The sequence below is a fragment of the Pelodiscus sinensis genome, chromosome 3 (genome assembly GCF_049634645.1).
Source record: "Pelodiscus sinensis isolate JC-2024 chromosome 3, ASM4963464v1, whole genome shotgun sequence".
In the NCBI taxonomy this organism is placed as follows: Eukaryota; Metazoa; Chordata; order Testudines; family Trionychidae; genus Pelodiscus; species Pelodiscus sinensis.
Window position 1 is genome coordinate 86,051,808 of NC_134713.1, and position 24,596 is coordinate 86,076,403.

The following is a 24,596-nucleotide window of genomic DNA, read 5'->3' on the forward strand; positions in this document are numbered from 1 at the left end:
CCCAACATATGTCTGGATAGTTGAAGTTCCCCCATCACCACCAAATCTTGGGCTTTGGATAGTTTTGTTAATTATTTAAAAAAGGCCTCATCCACCTCTTCCACCTGGCTAGGTGGCCTGTAGTAGACTCCTAGCATGACATCACCCTCATTTTTTACCCCTTTTAGCTTAACCCAGAGACTCTCTACACAGCTATCTCCTACGTTCATCTCCACTTCAGTCCAAGTGTGTACATTTTTAATATGCAAGGCAACCCCTCCTCCCTTTTTTCCCTGTCTGTCCTTCCTGAGCAAGCCATACCCTTCCATAACAACATTCCAATCATGCGTCCCATCCCACCAGGTTTCTGTAATACCAATGATATCATAGTTGTATTTATTTGTTAGCAATTCCAGTTCTTCCTGCTTATTACCCATACTTCTCGCATTTGTATATAGGCATCTAAGATACTGATTTGATCTTGCCTCCCTGTTGTGCCCTGACCCTCCTTTCTCCTTGCCATTATAGGCCGTAGTCCCCCCCATTTCCAACCCATCTCCCAGTCCCACACATTCAGCACTTACCTGTGGGCTTTGCTCACCTGTCCCCGTCGAACCTAGTTTAAAGTCCTCCTCACAAGGTTAGCCAGTCTGTGTCCAACAGGAGTATGGGTTCTTTTGAAAAAGTGGGTTTTTTTTTTCAAAAGAACCCCATCTAGACTGCGCTTTCACTTTCGAAATACCCTTTTTCAAAAAAGTGCTAGGACGCAAATATGCAAATGAAGCATGGGATATTTAAATCCGTGCTTCATTTGTGCTTTCGATTTGCTTCATTTAAATTCCTCTTTTGAAAGAGGAATGTAGTTTAGACGTGCCCTTATATATACAACACTCTATTAGATTTAAATTGCAGTTGTGAGCACTCAGCACAGCTGCAAATGAGGTCCTGGGTTGGATGCCCAGAGAATGAGAAACAAACTTTTAGTGACCCCCTGTGAAAAAATTGTTCTGTGTGACTTGGCCAGCATCACGTAGGAGCTCTGAAATTGAATATAGATACTCAGGGTTGATGAAGCAGTGCACCAGTATGAAAGCTCCTTTCGGTGGGATTTGACAGCTTCAGTGGCAGCTAGAAGGAAAGTTTTCTTGGCCTGTAATACAGCCTCAGCATATATTTGGAAGAATTTGTTGTGTTTCATCCTGGCTACGTCTACACTGGCCCCAAATTCCGGAAAAGGGATGCAAAGCAGGTAAGTCAGCATAGGGAAATCCGCGGGGAATTTAAATATCCCCCGCGGATTTAAATAAACATGTCCGCCGCTTTTTTTCTGGCTTGGGGAAAAGCCGGAAAAAAGCGTCTAGACTGGCGCGATCCTCCGGAATAAAGCCCTTTTCCCGAGGATCTCTTATTCCTACCTTCAGGGCTTTATTCCGGAGGATCGCGCCAGTCTAGACGCTTTTTTCTGGCTTTTCTCCAAGCTGGAAAAAAAGCGGAGGGCATGTTTATTTAAATCCGCGGGGGATATTTAAATTCCCCGCGGATTTCCCTATGCTGACTTACCTGCTTTGCATCCCTTTTCCGGAATTTGGGGCCAGTGTAGACGTACCCCCTGTGTATATCCTTCCTCATTTTCCACCATTGTTGCTTAAGTCTTCTTTCTCGTTCTTCTTCTGGACTAGGATGTCAGAAAACTAAGGATATCTGTATCCATATGGTGATAGGCAGTAGCAAGGGCATCAATTTCTGAAATTGGTGCCTAACAATAATGATGCATGCAAACTTTGAAAATTGATGGAGTCCATACATTCATCTTTATGGTTGTATTGGGACGATAGGTGTTTCATGATGCCTAGGAGATGGAAGAGGATCTATCACTGTCTCAGTGAGGTGGTGGTCTGCCCACAAGAGTGATTTAGCTGTGACATTCTCAACATTGATCTTTAAGCTGAAGCTCAGGTGCAGGACTCAGTATCATCCAGCTAGGGCTTGGTGAAACAAGCTATATTGGGTGCTTCATCACTGGTGGGGCTGGGGGGTTTTGTTAGTGGATGACCTTATATAATCAGCAACAATTTTAGTTTATGTTGCTTTATGCTGTTTGCTTCTGGCCTATGTGGCATATAGAGATTAGATGTCTGGAATATGATTTCTTATGTCTGCTTTGTATTCTTGGACTGTTCCTCTCAGTTAGAACAATGGATTGTGTCATTGGAATTGTTGTCTGAGTTGCTAAATGCCATGCAAAATCATTATTATCATTATTTGATTTTTTTAAAATTAAAGTAATACATAGAGGCCCCAAGACTGATATAAATACCATTGTGCTAGCCACATCCCTAGCCCCAGGAATTTGTAATATAAATATACTAGGCAAATACAACATGGGCAAAAAGTGATAGATTACAAGAAAAGTGTTCAGAATAAAGGTGGAAAATATTATACTAGTTGTAACATTTTGAATAATTATTTGTTTTATGGTTTTTCATATTTTAAAAAAATCAGTTTGGAATAAAGTGAGAAAAGCTGGAGAATTAGAGCCAGGCGAGTGAATTTTTTAGGAAATTATGTGCAAGATAACACAGGGCTAAAATGTAAAGAACTTTTCAACTTTAACTAGTTGGTTCACTGCTGTTCACACTGCAAAATCACTTATTACCAACACCAAGTACAGCCATCCATCATGCAGAGGACACAGCCTGAGGATACTTTTAGTTTTCTTTTGTTTCATGGAAAAGTATAGCCTTTCTCGTAGCAGCTTTTAATTTTTGCTCTGGAGGCAACTAAAAACAGTTCGCTTACCTCATGTTTATCATCATGGCTGCTACAGTGACTGCAAAATATATGAGATAGGCGTAAATCTCACATCTAGCTTTATTTCTCTGGCATATTTTCCATGTACTGTGAGAAGTGAATCTGTGTTTGCTGAAGCAACAGTATCCCAGGAGAGATAAGCTCTGTCTTCTGTCTACTGTGGAAGCACTCATAGTTTCACAATTTACTGCAGGTATTGAGTAAATGTTTGCACAAATTAGAGATGTTTTAAGTGCAACAAAATGAAAAAATGAGAATTGAAATGCAAACACCAGACGTTTTAGTGCATCTGATGATTGATGAAAAATTAGATACAAAGCTACCTGTAGGCATTCAATAAGCTTGTTTACATGTGCTATAGCAGTTCTCTTTAAATATTGTTCTTGTTCAGTGTTGGGGTTTTTTTTTTGTTTTTGTTTTTTTGCTTTTTTTTTGTTAGCATTTTGGCTGTTAACCAGAATTGTATAAAAAATTCACCCACAAGTCCATAAGTAATAAGTGATTTGCCTCTAAAATACATGGAATGCACTAAGTCACTTACCACATTTTGGTCTCTCTTCGTAGTCTCTTGTAAATGGGGCTCTTGGCAAGACATTGTGTATTATGTCCAAACGGCACCTTGAATCAAATCATTTTGTTCAAAATTTACCATAGAAATATAATTGGACCAGTACATAAAAGAGAAGCGTATGATGATGTGGTGGACATATTCAGAATGGGAGTGTTAGGTAAAAAGAGACAGAGGTAGGCATAATGCAAAAAGGGGTTATCAGATGATGAAAGAAGCATTGGGTGGAAAGGAAATGAGAGTGGATTTAATGGATTGCCAGGTAAATGTTCTTATTACCAAAAGGGATTGCATTAATGAAGACATGCCAAAGAAACATCCTGTTCACAGGTTCAAGGTAGCTATTTTGATGGTATTTGGAGTATTATGCATTAAATAAAGTAATCTTTCTAGTTCCTGAATTTGTGTTGAAATGTTCTAATTAAGACGTTTGGCTTCTGACCAGGTATTATATTAAGGATACACTCAATAATGGTGGGTAAAATAATTTTTTTTTTCATAGAGAAGATGGTGAAACTTTAGCAATATAAGAACAAATTGAGGAGAATGAACACAGAGAACAGAAGGCTTTGTTAAGCTAAACCAACATAGACGTTTGCACATAAGGCTGTCTATTTAACAACTAAACATTCCTAAATGAGTGTCAGAATTTCAGTATGCATAAAAGGCAAAGAAATCATGCTCATGACTGATGCTAAACCTCAAACACCAAGATTCAGAAAATATGCAGATTCAAATGCTACAAAGAGCAGTAGAGAAACACAGAGTCAAGGTGCTTCCTCTGTTTATAACTCCCCATTTTGTGGTATGGAAAAATCTACTCCAAGAGACGTGAGCACATCTAATAGAATCTAATAGTATATTCTTCAGAGACATTATTTCAAATAATTTCTTAGTGCAGACATGCTATAGGAGAGTTAGCTTAGCTGGGCCAATCTTTCTTTCCAGGAACTCCAGAAGCTCTGAAGACAAACTCAGTGATGCTTCCAAATTCTAGAAGAGATATAAACTATAAATGAGTAAGTCTGCTCCCTGAGGCTATGTCTACACTGTAGCCTTCTTCCACAAAAGCTTATGCAAATGAAGTGCAGAGTGGAATATCACCGCACTCCATTTGCATAATTAATTAGGGGCCGTTTTTGCACAAGAGGCTTTTGTGAAAAAAGAACTGTGTAGACAGTTCCTTTTTGCACAAACCCCCCATCTTGTGCAAGAGCCGTTCTTCCTGGAAAAATGAGGAAGAATGGCTCTTGTGCAAGAAGGGTTTTTTGCACAAAAAGGAGCCATCTACACAGCTCCTTTTTGCTCAAAAGTCTTTTGTGCAAAAGTGGCTGCAAATTAATTATGCAAATGAAGCACGGTGATAGTCCACTCTGCGCTTCATTTGCATAAGCTTTTGCGGAAGAAGGCTACAGTATGGATGTAGCTTCAGTCTCCTACAGAGTGAAAGGAGACCACTACTTCTCCTTAACTGAAATGCTCTTGCTTTGTTTTTTAAAATATATATCCATGACAAAAAATTGTTGTTTGTCTGCAAAAATCTTAAAACTTCTAGAGTGTTTTCTTAAGGATACCAATGGACATCTTATTAGCTGGCAGGGGAGGTATGCCCTGTGTCCATGGAGTTATGTCATTTAACACCAGCTGAGGAGCTGCCCACTTGAACATTCCCCAAACCAACTTATAAAGTAGTTTTGGAAATGTGTATTTCAGGAATAAATTGCATTCAAGCTTTGGGGTGGATGCTGTGTGTTTTGGAGTAACGATTCCACAAACTGAATCCTGACCATAAATTCTGTGTAGGCAGCTAGTGGACAGGAATATGAGTATATCAAAATTAAAATGGGGTTCAGTAATCTTTTCCTATTAGGAGATCACTAGCTACTAATGAGAATATACAGTACACTCATGAAGAATTTGTCTTTCCTCCTTTTGAAGTAGTTGGACTGTAAAGTTGGTAGAGTGAGTCTTTTGATAGAAGGCCAATTTTATAAATGTGGTTTTGTGGGTTCATGATGGAATTATTGATAATAAAAAGGTGACCCTAAACCTTTGGCTAGTAGAAGCCATCAGTGGAAGATAGGTTAGATCACTCCATAACTACCAAATGCTGCACACTTTCCCTGAAGCTCTGATATGGATCATTGTGGGATACAGGTCAAGGAGGACCATGACTGGACTCAATAAAATATCTATGTTGTAGTAACCTTGTAGAAGGTGATATAAGGGATATTGTGTTTCTAATAATACTGTAGAAGGATAAAGTGTTAAACTGTAGGGTCTCTGGTTTTTTCTCTGGAGAAGAAGAAATGAAAGGTTTTCATTTCTGCCTCAGAATGGTTAAGGTAGTTTTATTTGTGACTGATATGTGGTTATTTGAAAGTTCGTATTTACTGCGGGAGAGAGAAAAGTAAGAATCCAGCCTGTGCTAGAGAAGTAGATTGCTTAGGCTAGGTAGTAGCAATGAATCTTCTGGTCTACAGGAAGCAGTGAGGAAATATTCTGGCTGGAGTTAAGAAGGCAGTGAGGAAACATTCTGGTCAGAGTGAAGGTTGTTTGTAGGACTCTGTTCTATCTCCAAATTATGTGTCTTACAAATATGTTTTGTTTTTGTTTGTATTTTGAACTAAAGGTTCACTCATACAAGAGGATGAGCTCTCAAGCTTCAATCCAGGAAATCATTTAAGCATTGGCTTCACTTGAACCCTGTAAGTGATATCATTATTACTCACATGCTTAGAGTTAGGCATGTGCTCGACTTCTTTGTTGGATCAGGGCCAGAATTCTCAGAACCTTAGACCATGGAGACCTACACTTCAGACAGGTCTGTGTGGTTCAGGCATGCAGTAAAAACTGTTCAAGATGCTCCATAGCTAGTCTTAGGAGACCCAAATTAGACTATCTGCAAATGGAATGACTATAATCCTGTTCTATTTTATTAGCAGAGTACTTGCATTAAATTTGTCAGTCCCTTGAGTAGTTGCATAAGAGCAATTTCATTAAGATAAAATTGGAAACATATACAATTCAATCACTTATTGTTTAGTCTCTGAATTATAGCAGACTTTGTAGGGGCTACTCTATGAAGTTATACTGTCTACACATGGCCATGTCAAACCACTCTAAGATTAAAGCACCAGTTTTGCGTCAGTGACTCACTACATCATGCAGTCCTGTGAGTGCCAATTAGTGTGAGCTTGGTGATCTTTGACCTTATGATTTATTAACAGCTCATTGATGTAACATTAACTCAAATTTAGAAGTAAGAGTATTGATATATCTGTATATTATCTACCAAGTTCTGATTCTAAGCCTCTCTTTTCCTTATTGCCATGTGACAGATAGTTAATTTTCAGAGTATAGTTTATGTTCCCTCATGCTGACTAGATGTAAGTTACTCTAGGGATTCCTTTTGATTTGCATTTCCTTATTAATGTTACCATTAGACTTGATATTTGTTGGGAAGGTTGTGGAATCTAAAAGTATATTATTAGGGGACATTATGCTTTCTTATTTGGCTTATTTTGCAAGGTGTTTTCATCCTTAAGAGGAATTAACCAAATCAGTACCTTAGTTTGTACTTTGAAGTGAATTTTTGCCTCTCTGCTGGCCAGGTTCTGTGCCTCTTGACATCTTCTTTCCTGAGGCTAGTGACTTTTTTTTTTGTCTCAAGTAGACTGTGCTCTGGTTTGGCCCTGAAGATAGGTGCTTTCTCTGTTTTATTTATCTTAATCTATTATTTCACAAGCTGGGTGAATAACAGATTTTTGAGGGTTCTCTGGCAGTTTCTAAAATAAAAAAAAATTACTCCAGAGAAAACCAAAAATAGTAAATTTTCATTTCTGTTTATATCAGGACAGTCAGTAAACATTTGTTTGGGGATGAATGTATTTTGTACGTATTTGGTTTAATATGCAAGTGCTGGGATAAAAACTTTATTCTAATATTCTGAAGGTCAGAATTTTTCTGAATCAGGCTGTCTTATATTGCACTGTGTAGAAAGTATTGTTGGCTGTTATAGATAGAATTAGATGGTTTAGCGGGCCCTTCCATTCTTAAACTGAATGACCCTATGAAATGTAGGGCTGGATTAATAGAACAAAGCAAGTGAGACTGGCTCTGTGATCCAAGGGTGTATCTACACAGCAACATTATTTCGAAATAACTAGCGTTATTTTGAAATAACTTAGTCCGCATCTACACAGCAGGCGGCAGATACCGTATTTTCCGGCGTATAGGGCGACTGGGCGTATAAGACGACCCCCTATCTTTTTAATTAAAAGATAGGGTTTCATCTTATACCCCAGCGCCCTTCCGCCTCCTTTGCTCCCGGTGTCCCTGGTCTGCTGGAGATGGTCCCCAGCAGACCAGAGGCACCGGGAGCAAAGCCGCCAGGAGCGCCTGGGCTCCCCCCCGCCGGAGCCCCTCCGCGGCTTTGAAAGCCTCGGGGGAAGCCGGCGGGGGGGCATCCCAGGCGTGCATGGGCTGCCCGCCCGCCGGAGCCCCTCCGCGGCTTTGAAAGCCTCGGGGGAAGCCGGCGGGGGGGCATCCCAGGCGCGCATGGGCTCCCCCCCCACCGGAGCCCCTCCGCGGCTTTGAAAGCCTCGGGGGAAGCCGGCGGGGGGCATCCCAGGCGCGCATGGGCTGCCCGCCCGCCGGAGCCCCTCCGCGGCTTTGAAAGCCTCGGGGGAAGCCGGCGGGGGGGCATCCCAGGCGCGCATGGGCTGCCCGCCCGCCGGAGCCCCTCCGCGGCTTTGAAAGCCTCGGGGGAAGCCGGCGGCGGGGCATCCGGGGAGGGGCTCCGGAGGGGGGGCAGCCCATGCGCGCTTGGGATGCCCCGCCGCCGGCTTCCCCCGAGGCTTTCAAAGCCGCGGAGGGGCTCCGGCGGGCGGGCAGCCCATGCGCGCCTGGGATGCCCCCCCGCCGGCTTCCCCCGAGGCTTTCAAAGCCGCGGAGGGGCTCCGGCGGGCGGGCAGCCCATGCGCGCCTGGGATGCCCCGCCACCGGCTTCCCCCGAGACTTTCAAAGCTGCGGAGGGGCTCCGGCGGGCGGGCAGCCCATGCGCGCCTGGGATGCCCCCCCGCCGGCTTCCCCCGAGGCTTTCAAAGCCGCGGAGGGGCTCCGGCGGCGGGGCATCCGGCGTACAAGACGACCCCCGATTTTTGGGGGATGTTTTTTAACTTCAGAGGTCGTCTTGTACGCCGGAATATACGGTATTTTGAAATAATGTCAAAATATTGTCAAGCTGGAGGACTTCTTACTCTGACTCCTGTAACCCTCATTGTACAAGGTGTAAGGGAAGTCTTAGGAAGAGTGCTCTATTTCTAAATATGTGCTGTGTAGATGCTCTCAATTTTGAAATAAGCTATTTCGAAATAAGCTACGCAATTGATGTAGCTCCATTTGCATAGCTTATTTTGAGTTAAGAGCTTCTGTTTAGATACACCCCAAGTGTCCAAGCACTTAGCTGGACACGCAGGTTCCAGTTCCTACTCTAATGAATATTTCAATATTTAAACAAAGTGGAAAACATCAACTGGAATGATTGAGAAAGCCTTCTCCCTTTAAATACCATAAAGCCTTGTGGTTAGAATGCTTATCTGGGAGTGGGAAGACTGGCATTAAGATCCTTGTTGCAGAGCAGAGATTCAAACTTGTGTTTCCCACATCCCACCTGAGTACCTAGGCTATGGGCTATCTAGCACTCCTTTGAAGCTAACTTGACAAATCAAAATGTTTCACTTAGATAATGTCAAATCAGTATGTTTCAACATCTCCCCATGTTTTTATTTATTTATTCATTAATTTTCATAAAAACAATTAATTGACACAAAGTGCATGGAATGTTTTGGTGACTCAAATCAGGATTGGGCCTCACGATTCACATCACATGAAACTGAGTGGCATATAAGTATCTGTTCCATGATACTACAAACACTTTTCTGTCTGTCCTCCTTATCCCCATATTCAGAAATACCCAGAGTCACAGGAAAGTGTTACATGCTTGCAGAAGGCACCACTAGTTTTCAACACAATGGAAATCTAAAACACATACACAAAAAACAGTTTGGAGAGACATTTTTGTGGCTTGGTTCACAGGCAGAACATTGAAGCACAATGCCAGTAGTAATTTAGGTGGTGAAAGCATCCATTCATAAGTAGCCTTTCCTTCCCTCTTAACCAGTTTCAATCATAGTAGAGGTTAGTGGTCTATTACAGCTCCTAAAAGCATGTTTGTATTACACAGCTTTTAGCGACATGGCTGTGTTAACACAGCTGTGTTGCTAAAAGTTAGGCAGAGTAAATGTAAAACCAACAAGCTGAACCAAAACCTGGGAACTCTGGAGCTTAGTGCATGAGCCTCTACAGCAGGGGTGGGGAACATTTTTTGGGATGGGGGCCGAAGTCCCACAGAAATATCAATTGAGGGCCACACAAAAGTGAGAAGCAAAAACAAACAAAGAAACAACAAACAACCCTCCCACCAAATCCCCTCCCCCACTTGCACACAAGAGCCTAGAGGGGCCTAAGTCAGTAGATTTTATAGGACCCTCTAAGCTCTGGGGTGGGGCCAAAAAATGAAGGGTTCAGTGTGTGGGAGGGAGCTACTGGGAAGAGGGCTTGTAGTGTAGGGTCTGGGTAGGAATGGCAGGGGAAAAGCCAGCCAGTGCTTTGCTTCCCCACCAAAAGGAGTGGGTGCAGTTGTGCATGGAGATACTTCCCCCACCCACCAGGCAGAGCCTGTGGGTTGGATCCACTGCAGGCTTGTCTGACTCAGGCCTGCACGGCTCAGGGCTCCCCCACTGTGAGGGTGGGGGCAGTCCCAAGCCTCGGGGACCAGATCCGGGGCAGCATCTGTCCCCTGGGCCTGAGGTTTCCCACCCCTACTCTACAGTTTGAGCTAAAAATCAGCCGGCTCTCAGCTAAGGCTATGAAGGAAACTCATTCTCTTTCTCTATAAGTGGTCTAAGTGCCACTACATAGGACGCTCAGTAAGTGTGTAGGTTACATAAACAATTTGTCAGCACTTTTGCCAGCAGAAAATGTCCACTGTTTAAGAGTGGTATTTGTTTTATTGGTAGGAAACCACACCTACCTATTTATACTAGTACTTGCCATGTTAAAGCTTTTGTCATTCTAGCCCAAGCTAGACTGTCTACTCGGTAATTTTTTGCTCCGTAGTCTAAACCAGCTGACCTAGGCCAGCAATGGCCATGTCATGGGGAGAGGGTGTCTACCTTGTTTGGCTTCAGCACACCTCCTGGAAGATAGGTATCCATGTCACAGAATCCGCAGTTAGGATTCATAGTGATGGTCTCCTCCAACCTATGACTGAAGAACATTGAAGAGACAATGGGGAAGCTTGGTTTCCTCCCTGCCCATGTGGCATTGGTTTTGTGGATGTTGGGCTTTTTTCCCCAGTGTGGTCAGCCCAAAGCCTCTCAGTCACTAAATTACATTAAACAAAAACCAATTAACATGACCACAGGATGAATACACACAGAATAACATTTGTAGATTGCTGCTGTTATGGCCATGCTACAACTTGAGTGCTCTCAGGCAAAACAGTAGTAACACCTCTTTTTCCAAGTCTCAGAGAGGTAGTCGTGTTAGTCTGTAACTTTAAAAAAAAATGAATAGTCCTATGGCACCTTAGAGACTCTCCAAAAAAATCCAATTGATCTCCAGTCCCTCCAGAGTGTCTCAATTTTCTTAGTGCATCTATTTTAAAATGACTATCTACACATGCAAATAATATAGAAAATGGCCTCCTAACAGGCTTATTTTTGTGTCTGGTATTAACGTGTGTATTTCACTTAGCACACTGCTGCTGACAGCACAAGAGTGAAACAGCTATTTCTTTGTCATTGCTTTCCATGCTAGTGCCAAGTTATTTAGTGTGCCTTGCTTTATCATGGCACTCCCAGCATATGCAACTTTCATCCCTTCCGTGTCTTGTGTTAATGGTAAGTTTTTTAGTTTGCCACTGAGTTCTTGGTTGCATCTTAGCATTGATATTAACACTCCATCAAAGAATTTATAACAGACTTATACCAGGAATGATTGTTGCAAACGACAATCCCCTTGCAAACGACATTTGAATATTACAAATATCCTTAGAGGATACTGGGGGCAGAAGTTGCCTCCTAAGCAAAAGAGCTTCTATCTTTTTTGACGGTTGTTTACAATAAATACAAAGCCTTTTCTTTATAACATGTAATTCTGTAGCATCTATCACTTGATCGTACCTTTATCATCAAAGTACTTTATTTATTATTTCCTGCCACCGCTGATCCCATTTCCTTTCCATCCATGTGTTCTCTGTGTTCCTCATCTTCTAGCAGGTACTGAAATATGTTCTGTAAATGTTAACAGAAACAGCAGTAGAAGAAATTTTCAACATTCACTCGTGAATGTCCTCAAAACACCAGCAGTAGAAGGAACTCAACAAAAGGCTCCTGCCAGAGACTATTTGATCATAAACCTCTGAAGCAGAAAATTGGCAATCACTGCAGAAACAATTCCTCAGGAAAGTATTCAACTTTCAAATAACCCTGAAATGCTACTCAATAGTATTTGATTTCCAGTAAGGGAGCCTGACAGTCCAACCCTACATCAGAAATCCAGTGCAGGGGAAAGTCCAGAATACTGAGCCTGCAGTCAGTGCAAATGCAGACTCTAGGAAAGAGGACAAATGCAAAAATCCTTGCGGCTTAAAAGCTGATGTTTCTGTGCAGTTCATGCTTATGGCTTAAAGGAGCACCGAGGCAGTCTGAGAAATTCTTGGTAGCTTTAAGAAAAAGCCCTAAGGTTATTATTGAACTTATTGAACTGATGCAACATATGCAAAATAAACAAAATAGACACCATTAAGATCTAATAGCTGCAAATTGTTACTGTACCTGCTCCCCAAATATGAGTGTTACCCCCCTCCACACACACACATAAACACACACATTATATGTGTATTATATGTGAAAACATGTGGAGTGCCTATCACTGCATACAGCATGAGGAAAGGACAAAAATAGCTCTTTTCTGACCAACCTCCCTCGGTCACTTTACATTTAAAGACAAAATTAACTGATGTTGGTTTGAGGAAAGAAGAGGGGGAGACTGACAGAAGGGGCCCACAGCTGTGTCAGATAACTTTATTGCAAGATAATAGCTATTTTTCCATCTTTTTTAGCTGCAGCCGAGAAGAAAATAAGAGACATAGATCATTACCTATATTTTGATAGCCATTCATCCATAAGTACGAACACATCCACTCTGATATGAAACAGTGAAATGTGTTATCTACAGCAATTGGATTGCAGTAAAATTTCAGTAGGAAATTCTGTATAAATGAGCAGCTCAGAATGCTAACGTAACAGTACATGATGAGATACCCTTTGTTACCCAAATGTGAACAAAATAATATTTGTGTTTGAAAAATGCAAGAATTGCAAGTTCTGTCTCTTTTTGTGAGCATAAGTAAAACATATGAGAGAGTGATATACTTATTCAGTATTATAGGGGGAAAGACATCTGTCTGACAAATGAGTTTAAATGTGAGATACTAAACATGAGTTACTATCCTTGGCTCTGATTTTAATGTGATTTACCCTGTGTAAGTCATTGGTTTCAATGGAATTTATTCCTAATTTTCATCAGTATGAGATCTGATCCTACAGTAGGCAAACTATATTCCAACCATTAATTTTGAATAAAATAAATCAAATCTATTTGGGGCTTGTTTCTAGTCCTACCCTCCCTGTGCCCAGAGTGAAGTAGAGCAGGTTTTTACAGAATATGTAGAGATGTGAGCCTGTGCTTTGGATGGTGGGAGTTAAGTGCTCAATGGTGTGCAGGCCCGGTATGGGGAGGACAGTAAGATGTGATAAATGCTGGTGAGAAGATTAGGTATTATTTCGCACAGCCACATCCCTCCTTAAGAAAAGCTCAAGGCATGGCTGTTGATGGTGGCAGCGGGGGAATATTTCAGCTTTTAAATTAAATAAGAATTCCACCAAATTTATAAAAAGAAATAAGTGAAACATTTAGAAGAGGAGAATAGCAGAATCCTGTCAATGCCCAAAACAGACTAAGGAGGATGGCATTTTATAATTAGTGGTTTAGTAACAATACTCACCAAGTAGATGAGTCCAATAAATCATACTTTCTCCAGTACATAATGAAACCCTTGTTATACTACAGGTGTTCTCTGGGAATGTGTCAGGCACTTCCCAAAGCTTTTAATAATTTTCAAATTGTAAAGAAACTAATATGACATTTGTATTCATGGAAACAGAAGAAAGTGGGAGTTGTGATATGATATATTTCAGCCTAACCCAGAGACTGAGGCCATTCATAAATCACTCAAAACCTCACCAGCTGGAATTTGTTTTTGTTTCTCTTGTAATATGGAAAATGTACTATTACTGAGCTCCTAATATTTATACTATTGATCACACCCAGCACATTCTTCACATTCTTCAAAGTGCTTAATAACCTATAAATAATGTATTATCTTCTTTATATGCCCAGAACAACTGAGGCAGGGAGGCTAAGTAGTCTGCTTATTTTGAACGAGCCTCATAATCTTTTTCGCATATTTCTGAATATATATATTTTTTTAAATTACAAAAAGGTATTTAGGTCTTGATCTCCAGCCCACTGAAGCTAATGCAAATAATAATTTAAGTGGGGTTTGGATCAAGTTCTTAGTCTATAAAATTTTATTTGAGTGTGTGTAGAATGCCAGTGAATAGCACAGGGAGCCAGGTACTCCATTCATCTCTTTGTTTAACTTATAAGGTAGGGAGCTCTCTGCTAGGGACAAGAATGTTTATCAATGTTTATCAAAAGCCAAGTCATCTCCTAATGTTGGTGAGGTTTAGCCCAGTTAGCAAAGACACTATCTCCTTAAACCTGGAAAAAGTATTTTGTAAATCAGGAGGATCAAGGTGCACTGAAAAATCTGTGGGAGAAGCTTTCCCACCTCCTTTCTCAACTGTGCGCTTTTATGTAAATCATGTGAATATATGCTGAAGGGGAAATTAAGCAGAAAAACCATGTCATTTTTCCCCAGAGAGTATGAACACAAATGAAGATTTGAATTTTATGCTTCAAGTGGTGTTTACGACTTAAATATTGACAGACTTTATTTATAGGATAGCAGTCAAAAATTTCCCTAATGTTATGGCAGGATCTATATACATTATAACATAATATTGTCAAAGATGTAGCAAAACTATCACAGATCTGATGTTATTAGAAGGAAAGGCTGGGGAGTGGGAGGAAAGTAGGGTTCTGAGGCAGAGGCGAGAAGTCTTGATTGAGAGTATCCTCATGAGCCAGAATAGCTTTTATATTGTATCTAGTGGGAAAAAATATTTTTGGGGGGGCGGGGAGGAGATTTTATTTCATGTACTCATTGGGTACAAGTCGCTATCCTTAGGAGGCCCAATAATTTGGGATAAGTGCCAGAGTATAAGAAAGCAGAAATGCACTTTTCAGCACAACACTATCCTCTGTGTCTTCTGTGACATGTGCAGTAGTGTGGTCCCTGTGGATATCAGCCAGTGCTGCTCCTCCTAGGATAAGTCTACACTGCACACTTATTTCAAAACAACACTACAGGGAAACCTCAAGATTAGTCCAAGGCATGTTTCCCTAATGTAGATGTGCTATCTTGATTTAGAGCCCCAGGATGCACCGGGGAGGAATAATTTAGAATGGTCCTGGAGAGGGGCTATTTCAAAATAGCGGAAGTAGAGTGTCTACACAAGCCTTATTTCGAAATAGGCATTATTCCTCATAGAATGAGGTTTACAGATTTTGGAAAAAGCCATCTGTTGTTTCGAATTTATTTCAAAATAATGGAATGGCTGTGTAGATGATTGCATTGTTATTTCAAAATAATGCTAGTTATCTCGAAATAACCATGCAGTGTAGATGCACCCTTAGAGACCAAGCAAAATTCTTTCACCTTCCCACTCATCCTCATCCACTTTTTCTAATGCAGCAGAAAGTTGTCTTTGCATGTTCATCACTTCTGTGGCCAGGAAACTGCAGCTCTCCAAACAGTAACTGAGCTAACTGATGATGGAAAAACAACAAAATCAGCACAAAGCCACCAATTCTTATTTTGATTGAGGCATACCAGATGGCTACTTTTTTTAATACATTCCCTATTAGACATTAAAGTTAGTGCTGAATTATTTAGTAGTGTCTCTTTAAAGATCAGTCACACACATAGTTCACTAGTCCATTAGTGTGGGTGGTTTCGTGTTCCCTGGTCAATTTATTTCCCTGCTTACCAATTGTTCAGTGAATATAAACTTAAATATTCAAGGATCAATGAGACCATTTTTTAAAATTAGTGATTTATTCAATTCAAAGGACTTTCAAATGGGATTTCTTTCCCTATGCACTAACTGTGTATGCTGAACATGGTTCAGGGACAGTAATCTACTAGATGTGATCCTTCAATCATTTCAGCTAATTTTTCACTGAAAAGCCATGCATCTTGTAATAAAGCATGGCTGCTTGATTTTCCTACATTAATACCATAAATACCAGACTTGTCTCTTTGGAATGTTAGCTTGCATATTATAGGCTCACACCCCTAAATTTGAATTCTGTTCATATATTTCTTTGCTGACTTGGAATGGATTGAAAAAATTGAAAAGGTTTTTAGTGTCAGTTCTTTCTATGTGGGGTTTTTTTTTTTTTGGCTGAGATTATGGGGTTTTATTTGTAATACAAATTATAAAATTTAGACTGTGTAGATATACTAATTATTATGTGGGAGGATTTTGGATGAAGTGTGTTGTGGAACCTTAATGTCTAATTTACCCTGTACCAAAGCTAATTTCCACATGGAACTGGGATATAATGAGTGTGTAAAGGTATGACAATGCTTAATTTGTGCCAGGACTTTCTAGCGCTGAGTTCTGGCACTTCTAGGCTTGGCTGTTCATAAACCCAGTACCTCTAGTTTCTGCATCAGTTATGAAAGTTAAAAAAAACTGCTTGATCTCTGACATCTCATTCCTTACAAATTAAACACTGGGGCAGGAAAAGCTAAAAAGCTCAGAAAAAAGCTGAACAAACAAGGCTCTGCCATCTCTATTTATCCCAGGCTGCTCCTTGAGGGTACATCTACACGGCAGCATTACTTTGGAATAATGTTCGTTATTCTGAAATAACTATGTGAGCGTATACACAGACAGTTCCTTATTTTGAAATAATTTTGAAATAACTGGCAGCTTATTTCAGCATTTATAAACCTAATTCCATAAGGAATTAAACCTCTTCTGAAATAGCTATTTCGGAATAGCAGTAGTGTGGACGTTCCATTGCTGCTATTTCGCAATAGCTCTTCCCCCAGGCTATTCAAAGTAATTACTCCCCAGTGCATCCTGGGCTCTAAATCGAGGTAACATGTCCACATTAGGGGAGCCTGCCACAGACTAATTTCCAGGTTTTCCTGTAGAGTAGATGCAGAGTATTTTTTCTGGAATAGCTTATTCCGAAATAATCATGCAGTGTAGACATAGCCTGTATGTCCTCTGGGCTGTTAATCCCTATTAGTTACCCCTCTCTGAGAAGCATCTGATGGAGCATTCCTCCAGTCAGCTGCTGTTATACATGTTCCTCCAGCTGCCCAATGGTATCAGAAGATTTGTAGTTTGATCTTTAACTTGTAGATTTTTCAGTAGTTAAATCTTGTTGAAATTGGTGAATGCAGCTGCTGACTTGCCAATTTGTAGGGGTATTACCTTCTACAAGACCCCTTGGATTGCACATTACTGCCAATAAGTGAATTGAATCATCTCTTGTATTTCTTTGCCTTCATATGGAATGCTTGTGTGGAAAATTGTTGGGGTACTTCTTAGACTTTTTTCCATAACTGGTTATTAGCCTGATCTTTTTTTGAGGCTGCCCCATTCGTGTTTAGTAGCATGTTAGTTGAGCTGTCACTTAAAGGAGCTTGGTCATCAGCAAAATCTTGATATCCCTAGTGTGTCATTGTTCAGCCAGTCAGGGCCTACACATTGTCTCAGAATGGAAGCAATGGCCATGCTAAACAATATGAGCAAGTTTTGTTATTCAACAAAACTGTCTGTGTTGAACCATTTCCTCAAACCTGCTTTACTTTACCTGTGTAAGCTGTATTTTGACATAAAGCCTTGATGACAATTTTTTTGTTGTCACACCATAATACTTCAAGATATTCCAGAGTGAATCATGATGTAGTCTGCCAAATGCTGGGTAGAAATCTATGAATCATATGGTGACTGATTTTTGACATTCAATGCTCTCTTCAATGATTAATCTTAGAGTGAAAATCTGGTTAACACATGATCTATAGGGTTAAAATCCAGCCTGTTCTTTCCTTAGTTTTGCCTCAACAGCTTCCCATATTCTGATTAAGATTATACAACAGAAGATGCTGCCTATCAGAAAAAGAAGGGCACACCTCACCAAATATTGCATTCATGAAGGCCAGGTGTAAGATATGCAACTCCAGCTATGAGAATAAAATAGCAGAACTCAACATATCTTCAAGTTTCCACAGCATCCCCGCCATGGGAGGTAAACATGATAAACTCTTCTGTTGACTTCCTTCGCTCCTTGTGATCCTGTGGAGTACTGGGGTTAACAAGGATGTCATCAGTGATCCTTATCAGATCTATTAAATCAAACTCCAGGAAGATTGATCTATGGAGTGTCAATCTCCATGTAAGTATAGAAAAGGCCTTAGATCAGTATCATTAGCCAGTTTTAGCTTCCATAGTTAAGCAAAGACAGCCAGGAATTCCAAGTGCAGAGATGAGTCAACCGATGTTAAATCTTAACCCAGCTGCTCGTTTTTTTTTTCTCCCCCATCTTTGCATTTTGCACACTTTCTCCATTTACCCACTCACAAACTTTTATCCTAGCACTGGAGTGAGAGAGGAGAGCAAAAATCATCCTTGATTTCTGATAGGAATTACTGAAAAGCTGTGACATTTGGAGTATATTTCCACATGAATGAGATACAGATATAGATCCAAACTTCAGTTTAGATGCCTCACTTTTGTGAGGTGCTGTGATGGGGTGAACAAGGCCCAGCATCCCTGTTGGAGGCCTTTCCACACCATGCCCAGCAACAGTAGCAGAAGCAAGGTCCTCCAAGCAGAACAGAGTGGTAGCCTCTGCTGCAGCCAATCAGGGTACAGCAGCTGATATAAAAGAAGGTGCTAGACCGGGACTTGGCAGTTCCTTTCTGAAGCTTGACCCAGGCAGACCTAAAAACTAACTGGGAGAATATCAGCACTCTGGACAGCTCTGAGTGGGCGTTGGAATTCATACCTAGTCAGAACAAGGTCCGGAGGTTGAAAACTAGCCAAGAAGCCAGTGACAACACTTGCAGAACCCCGGATGGGGTAACTTGACCACAAGGCTCTAGAGAAAGGGCTGGATGAAGCAGCTTCCTGGGGAAGTGGCCGAGGGATGTGACAGCAACCAATCACTTTGAGACTTAGCAGGTAACTGCTACCTATAGGGTTCCTGGGCTGGGACCCAGAGGAGTGGGTGAGCCTGGTTTCCCCCCTTCCCCCAGCAATCACACAGAGGGTAAAAGCAGAGTCCTGGTTCCAAGCCACATACTGGACACTTCCTCTCCCACAGACAGTCAGGTAAAGACTATGGGTATGTCTACACTACAGCGTTAATTGGAGTTATCTTAATTCAAAATAGTTAATTTGAATTAAGCTAATTCGAATTAACGCATCTACACACCAAATGCAGTTCGAATTAGCATTTTGCTAATTCAAAATAGTGCATCCACACTGACTGGACACAGAATTGGATTTAAGGCCAGCCAGAACCAGGTCAGGCAGGGCATCAGGTCAGGAGTGTCTGTGTGTGGCTGCTGCCTGAGGCTATCTGATGCCTGTGCTTAAAGGGACAGCTGGTTCTCAGGTGTTCCTGCTTCCTTGCCTGCCTTGATGAGGGACAGCAAAGCATTTCTGTGTCTGTGTGCTCTGGTTGCCCTCACTTGGGACACCACAGCACTCTGCAACATGGAGCCGGAGCTGCCTCTGGGCACTCTGGTGCTTCTCGTGGACGTGTTGCTGCAAGCCTGGCTTCACTTTCTGCAGGCTGCCATCTGGGAGGTCCATTGGGGGGCTGTCAGTATCCAGGAGGCCCTGCGGGAGAGCTTCCATCCTGAGGAGCACTAAGAGCCTTCTTGGTGTGCCTCCCTGGGGCTTGTGCCTCATTCCTCCCTCCTTCCACTTACCCCTCCCAAACCCCCCTTCCTGATGTCAAATAAAAACACATTTCTTGACGAAAACAAACTCTCTTTATTGACCGAAACTGGGGTGGGAATGAGGGTGGGAGAAAGGAGGGGGAAATCTGGGAAGAGGGAGCTGGAATGGGGAGGCAAGGGGAAGAAGGGGAAGGACAAGCTCAGGATTGGGGGTCATGCTGGACCAACTTGATTTTCATGCAAACCTGCTCCTGAGTTTGCACTGGGGCCTTTGGTAGCCAGGCTGGCAGCTTTCCTGCCATAGACGGCTGCATTCCTCTGTCTAGTGTGGAGATCATGGATGTTGGGGGCATCCCCCCAAACCTGAGTATGGTCCACCTTGATCTCCACCCTGGAAGGCGCCCATCTTCTCTGGGCCCTGGCAGGCTCCTGGGAGCTGGCTTCCAGTGGCTTGCTGGCTCATGTTTTGGGGCCACTGGGTCGGGGCAGTGACTGCTGGCTCTGGGCTGACAGGCTTGGAGCTGGCACAGGCACTGTGGCCAGAGTCTGCCCCTTTAAGGGCTCCGGAGCTGGGGAGAGGGAGAAGAGTTTTCCTGGTTTGGCCCAGAGTGGCCTCCAGGGGAAACTGGGAAGGCTGGAGGCCCCCTATTTCAGAATAAGCGTCTACACAGCAATTATTCTGAATTAGCTAATTCAAGTTAGGCATTATTCCTTGTAGAATGAGGTTTAACTAACTTGAATTAAGCGCCCCGCAATTTCACATTTAATTTGAAATAGCCGTTTGCTTGTGTAGACACTGTGGAAGTTAATTCGGCATAATGGCTGTTATTCTGAATTAACTTTGATGTGTTGACATATCCTATAAGACTCTCCTCAGCCAAAGGGTGCTCTTTACAGGTACCCATCATTATCTCTGTGTTAATACATAAGGGGACAGTGGATTAACTAGAATCCAAGGGACATCTTTGGTGCTATGGTTTGTGTTCTTTTGTGGTTGGTGTCCTGTACAATGCAAAAATGTTAAATAAAAGAGCTAACATGCCCAGGCAGACAAACCATTACGTTCTGCATTGAAGTCTCTTGAAGGAAAATAGAATAAGCTGAAAAGTGTGATTGGAAGTAATTTAAAAGTGCTAGCATTTAAAAACCCAGAAGATGGGTTTGTGAAGAATCTTGAGGGAGGGGGAATAAAAAACTCTCATGATAGACCATGGAGTAGTGCCAGTTAACTCTTGGATACAAAAGGAGACTTCAGAAGATATGAGAGGAGAATAGCAGGGACTAGAGTCTTTTGCCAAAGAAACCATGCTGGGCAAAATAAATAAAAAATGGAGACAGGAGATGGCAAATCTTGAGAAACACGGGATCCAGATTCTAAATGAAATCAACAGAGAAGGGCTAAACACAATATGAGATTTTTCGACATTGAATTGTATTTAGGACACCAAAGACATTCCACCTACCCCTTGAGAGTGGAGATATCTCAGCTCTGAGGTATGAAGCAATGCCATTTGCTATTATTTAAAATGATTTTCTCTTTATGCAATATTCAGTTAAGCTCTCTTTTAGATAAGACGACTTTCTGTGACAGATTCACTGCTTTACATTCCTAAAATGGAAGCAACTCTCTGAACAGTGATGGAAGGTAAGGAGCAAACAGTAATTTTCCTGGAACACTCAGTCACAGTAGAGGTATAACCTAGTGGTGCATCCAAATCACTATGGATGTTGGGAAATGGGTTATACATTAAAAGACATAAATAAATGAGGGCCACTGGAAGTGGCAAGCATATCTTACTTCTTTCAGTGTAAAGAGAACTTCTGGAGAAATCCAGAAACTTGCAAGTGAGAATGGGAGAACTTTAAGGATGTTAAACCAAGTTTTTAAATATTTTTGAAAAAAATATAAAATGTATTGACATTACACACTTCAGCTGCATCTAGACTGGCATGATTTTGCGGAAATACTTTTAACAGAAAATTTTTTCCGTTAAAAGAATTTCCCCCAAAAGAGCGTCTAGATTGGCATGGATGCTTTTGTGCAAAAAGTGCTTTTGCACAAAAGAATCCATGCCCAGTATAGACACGCTTTTGCGCAAGAAAGCTCTGATGGCCATTTTAGCTATTGGGCTTTCTTGCACAAAAAATTAAGGTGCCTGTCTACACTGGCTCTCTTGCACAAGTATTCTTGCGCAAGAGGGCTTATCCCTGAGCGGGAGCGTCAAAATACTTGCGCAAGAAGCACTGAATTCTTACATTAGAACGTCAGTGCTCTTGCACAAATTCAAGCAGCCAGTGTAGACAGCTGGCAAGTTTTTTCGCAAAAGCAACTGCTTTTGCGCAAAATCTTGCCAGTCTAGACACACCCTTCAACTCCTGCCTAATGTGTGCGTGTGATATATAGATGAATGCAATATACATTTCTCTTCTGAAGTGTAGGTCTGTCTTGATCAGAACCATCTGTAACATACTTCTTCACAAGGTAAAGGGCCGAAGGGAACATTCTGAGAGCAGTAGGCAAGCTAATCTTTGCTAGCTCTCTAATTTGCATAGCTGAAGTAGGTCCACAGTGCAGGTAAATGTAGACAAGGCCTAAGAATTCTCAGAAGCCAAGTCAGTTTTTGGATGAGCTATTTACAGGGAAAACCAACGATGCTGTAGAAAATGATGATGGGACTCCAGAAGGTGGCACTTTATGCTGTCAGTACTGAACCAACATCTCAACATAATGACAAGGGGTACTGTGCTGTTGCAAGTGCTGTCCTTTGAAGATGTAATCATGTAATCAAGGTTAGTCACAGTGACCGGTGCAAGTCAAAGGTTTAGTACAGCAATGTATCATGCTGGCAATTAAAATGAAGGCCATGTAGAAGTTTCAGCTCTTCCAACACGAAGCAGCCGATTTCCAAAGCATTATAAGATAATGAGAGCACATCACTCCAATGTGTAGCACACTTCCCTGGATCTCTAACCAGATTAAATTTAAGACTGTGGCAAAGAATTCAGTCGGAAGGGCCCTGGCTAGCTCAGAGATTGTCCCCCTCCATTACACATCAACATTGGCTGCATTCTTCTCAGACAGTGAAGCTCAAAGTGCCCATTGAGATGCTTGAAGGCTCAGATGTGCAATACCTCCTATCAGAAATCAATGATGATCACACATCTTGCCACTGTGAGTGAATGGTAAACCCCATCTCTGCAAGTGCTCTTCACACAACAACAACAACTTAATATCCTGTAGTATAGACTGTGAGAAACAGAAACATTAAAATCTCAATTTTTAAAAATATAATTGTACGTATAGTACAGCAGGCTGTGTGTCTAAGTCGCTCACACCAAAGAGGCCTTTTAAATTACCTCATCCTGGCTTCAACCTAGACTGGTGGCCTCTCAAATAAATAAAACTCAAATTAAATCTGTGTGAGCAAAAATGTTCCATTCTCTCCAAGAGGCCTTGTTAAGGTGGACTTTCTCCATTGCTTCTCCACTATCTTGGGACTGAGTTCAAACATCCTAGTTTTGTTCACTCAAGGCAGGTCTGTTCACAAAAATCTGCCAGGCTGGCTAAGAGAGTGGAGGGCCCTGCCCCACCCTACTTACAAAATGCTGAAGAGAACAATAACCTCAGGGGTTTCCAATTCTGAGGACCACTTCCTCTTGCTGAGCTGCTACTTTTGCCATTCCCTGGGTCTCTGCTGTCAACTAGCTGTTGATTTACATCATTTTCTTGAATCGTGGATATTATAGTAAGGGGACAGGTTAGAAATATTTAGATAGGGTATGTGATCTTCCCTTGGCTTTGAATATTCCTGTAAGAAATAACATATATTTACTTTTTGAGGATATGTGCTTGATTATAATGTTCATATTCCCTAAACAATATCTAAAGCAACATTCCATGACGCAGTAATCTACATCTTGAACAGTTCTTATTAACAATATGAAATAAAAATCCATGATATTAAGGTATATTTTGATGGGCTGGATTTTTCCACGAAGTATTTACTAAAGTGGAGTGGGTCTCATACCGTATTCATCTGAGAGTATGTAAAGTTAGCAACTTGGGTCGCTGTAGTTCTGAGGTATACCTTAACAACTTCTTGATGCTGGGGCCAATGAAGGAGCAGGCTATATTGCTAAGCAACAGGAAGCAATTGTCTACATTCTGTTGATTTGGTATCACTGAATTTACGAGCTTTCAGCTTTTCTTCTTTTGCCGTGATCAAGCAGTATGTGGAAATTAATTTTTATTACTCGTTGAGGCTTGACTAGGAATTCATTTCCACTTTATCATGGCTGATAATAACTGCCTTATATGTGTTTGTGTGTGTGTCTTTCTGAAAAGGTTCTAATATCATATAGCAAGACAGGTTACACTTAAGTAAAAAAAAAAGGAAATCAAGAAACACTAAAAACCAAAAATGTTCAACACTAAATTTAGTAATAGATATGTGTAACTCAATTTTAATCTAATTAAAATGGACAAGACTTCATACACTTCTTTGGAAGGAAAGGGTTTATTTTGCAGGAATAATATTTTGCTGAAGACATAGGAATTTTCCTTCCTAAATATGCACACTTGGTATGCATGGAAAACTGCTGCAGGTAAAAAAATCAATAATTAGATGGTTTTTATTCACTACTTCTGTTCTGTTCTTATTAAAAAGCTTATCTATGTTGGTTTTTTTTTGTCTTTTTGTTTTTTGTCTAATACATCTCATGAAGTGTTGTTGGCATGCATAAGTAATAGAATGTCTTATCCTGAATAATGGGAAAAACTCTATTTACATATACAATCAAGGTAGAATTTAAACTATATTACTACAAGGGGAAATGACTTTTTCTCTCTTTGCCTTACATCTTACTAAAAGTTAGACAGACTTGGAAAGTTGTTTGTTCTGCTCACATAAAGAGATAAATGATCATTACAATGAAAAACCTCTGTGGTTTAATTTTTTATTTTGAATTGTGTGTATTTATAAAGTAGAAGTA